This window comes from Bos mutus, chromosome 16 (assembly GCF_027580195.1).
Source record: "Bos mutus isolate GX-2022 chromosome 16, NWIPB_WYAK_1.1, whole genome shotgun sequence".
Classification (NCBI taxonomy): domain Eukaryota; kingdom Metazoa; phylum Chordata; class Mammalia; order Artiodactyla; family Bovidae; genus Bos; species Bos mutus.
The window spans coordinates 49,309,008-49,311,806 of NC_091632.1; the positions used below are offsets into that span (position 1 = coordinate 49,309,008).

General features: G+C 40.7%; 1 protein-coding gene across 2 annotated transcripts in view; it reads left to right on the plus strand.

The window, feature by feature from the left end:
* The window catches only part of NME7 (NME/NM23 family member 7), a 245,214-nt gene that overhangs the window by 242,275 nt on the left and 140 nt on the right, over positions 1-2,799 (plus strand). The gene's annotated exons all lie outside the window — the stretch shown is intronic.

Genomic DNA, 2,799 nt, shown 5'->3' on the forward strand with positions numbered 1-2,799 from the left:
AATGTGTCACCTAATAATACAAGGTGAGAAATTCATGATAAATGTATAGAAACAAGAGTTCCAGAAATAAGCAAGCACTTCAGTATTAATACTAGAATCTGAGCTGCAAAGGGTCACTCGTGGGTCTTTCTGTAGCAGTTAGGAGAGTACTTGGCACCAGCAAATATCCACGGAGTCAACACTAACCATGCTCCCAGTCTCCCATTGGAGATTGAACCACTCTCGTGGCTAGGGAATAGGTTAGCACCATCTGGAGAGATTACAGGGAAGCAAGATTTGCATAGAATCGTGAAGGAAGGAATAGGCATCTCTGCACACACACATACATGCATGGGTGCACATGCAGACATATACATGAACATACAGCATCTTAGAACAGAAGGCACAAGGTTCGTATGAAAGCAGGGGCTTGAGACCTGAGAACAGTCTCAGAAATACAAACTACTTTCCCATTTGAATAAATACTCCCCTTTCCTCAGACGTAGAGCCATTCTCCCCTTCTTGTTCATACACATCACACGTTTAAGACTCAGTGTCATCCAGACAGACCATCCTGTTAAAAATATAAAATACCTTCTATTTCAGTGTATATGGGGGGTGCGTTTTGAGAAACCCAGCTTTATGAAGGATGTTGTCCGCTTATGGATGCTGCAGAATCTCGTCAGTTGTTAAGGAGGGCCCCTTAAACCTTTGCATCTAGGCAGTTGTGCCGTTTCCCACTATTCCCTTTGCTACATTTTTAAAAAATGGAGTCATTTTTCCTCTGGTATTCATTTGCCATCACACGATTTGCTGCTCTAGCAATAGCAAAGTCTCAGGTAGTATTTTTAAAGAATAAACAGGAGAAGCAGACTGGCAGGATAATAAAAATGGGATGATAAGGTGGGAATTTAAGCTCTTGCTGCTATTTCTGAACAAGCTGTATTGTCACAGAAATGGCCATGGGCCTCTCGGTCTGTCTCTCTGTAAGAGGGGAGCCCAGCTTCGTACCAAAGGATTTCTCAGGACCAGCCTGAAGGCAGGAAGGGTTGGTGTGAGCTGTGGCTGCACAGACTTTGTGAAAGATTTCTACTTTCTAAAACACGAAGTCAAGACTTTAGTTTGGGTATTTCCCATGCAGGTTAAGTGATACTTAAATCTTCAGCTCAGTTATACCTAGAGAATGTTTTTCTGAAAGCTAATTTTCCCTTTCTTTCACTCTAAGGCTAATTTTTAAATATATGGCTAAATAAGGACTTGGGCTTCCCTGATAGCTCAGTTGGCAAAGAATCTGCCTGCAATGCAGGAGACCCCAGTTCAATTCCTGAATTGGGAAGATCTGCTGGAGAAGGGATGGGCTACCCACTCTAGTATTCTTGGGCTTCCCTTGTGGCTCAGCTGGTAAAGAATCCGCCTGCAATGCAGGATACCTGGGTTCTACTCCTGAGTTGGGAAGGTCCCCTGGAGAAGGGAAAGGCTACCCACTCCAGTATTCTGGCCTGGAGAATTCCATGGACTGTATAGTCCATGGGGTCACTAAGAGTCGGACACAACTGAGCAACTTGCACTTTCTTTCACTTTCACTTAAACAAGGACTTAGGCCAAACCATGAACTGAAAACCAGGGTATAAACCTTCTTAATTTATTGAACCTCAACTTTTTTTGGCACATGCTAGTTTTTTCAGTTTTATTATTTTTCATATTCTTTCCCATTATAGTTTATCACAGGATATTGGGTATAGTTCCCTGTACTATACATTAGGAACTTGTTATTTATCCATACTATATACAATAATTTGCAGCTGATAATCTCAACTCCCAATCCATCCCGCCCCTGCTCCATCACCCCTTAGCAACCACAAGTCTGTTCCCTGTGAGTCTGTTTGTTTCATAGATAAGTTATGTTCTATTTTAGATTCCACATATAAATGATGTATTTGTCTTTGTCTGACTTGCATAGTATGATAATCTCTGGGTCCATCCATGTTGCTGCAAATGGCATTAAGTTCCTTTTATGGCTGAGTAATATTCCACTGTGTATGAGTGTGTGTATACACCATATCCTCTTTTTCATTCATCTCTTGAAGGACATTTAGGTTGCTTCCATGTCTTGGCTGTTGTGAATAGTGCTGCTATGAACATATGGGTGCATGTGTCTTTTCAAATTGTAGTTTCGTCAGGATGTAGTCCCAGGAGTGGGACTGCTGGATCATATAGTAGCTTTTAGTTTTTTGAGAAACCTCTATACTGATCTCCACAGTAGCTGCACCAATGAACATTCCAACCAACAGAGTAATAGAGTTCCCTTTTCTCCACACATACTCCAGCATTTATTTTTTTGTAGACTTAAAGATGGCCATTCTGACTGGTATGTGATGGTACCTTATTGTAGTTTTGATTTGCATTTCTCTAATAATTAGTGATGCTGAGCATCTTTTCATGTGCCTATTGCTCATCTGTACATTTTCTTTGGGGAAACATCTATATACATTTTCTGTCCATTTTTTGATTGCTAGTGTCACTTTTTTTTAAACTGAAGCAATAACAACCTTGACTTTTTTTGAACAGCAATATCTTGTGAAGCACTAGCAGGAACCAAAATTTCATGTTTTCTAAACTAAGTATCAATGCAAAATATTTCTAAACTTGAACTTTAAAACTTCATTGAGTCTCTGCCACCAGTTAACCTGGTTGTCTCACAGGAAAGGGTGTGCACCTTGATGTCCAATGTCCAGAGTCCTGACCCAGCTCTTGGCTTCTGTTGGATGGAAAAGGCCAAACTTCCATAGGAACTAATGAAATCACATTTTTGTCTTTCAG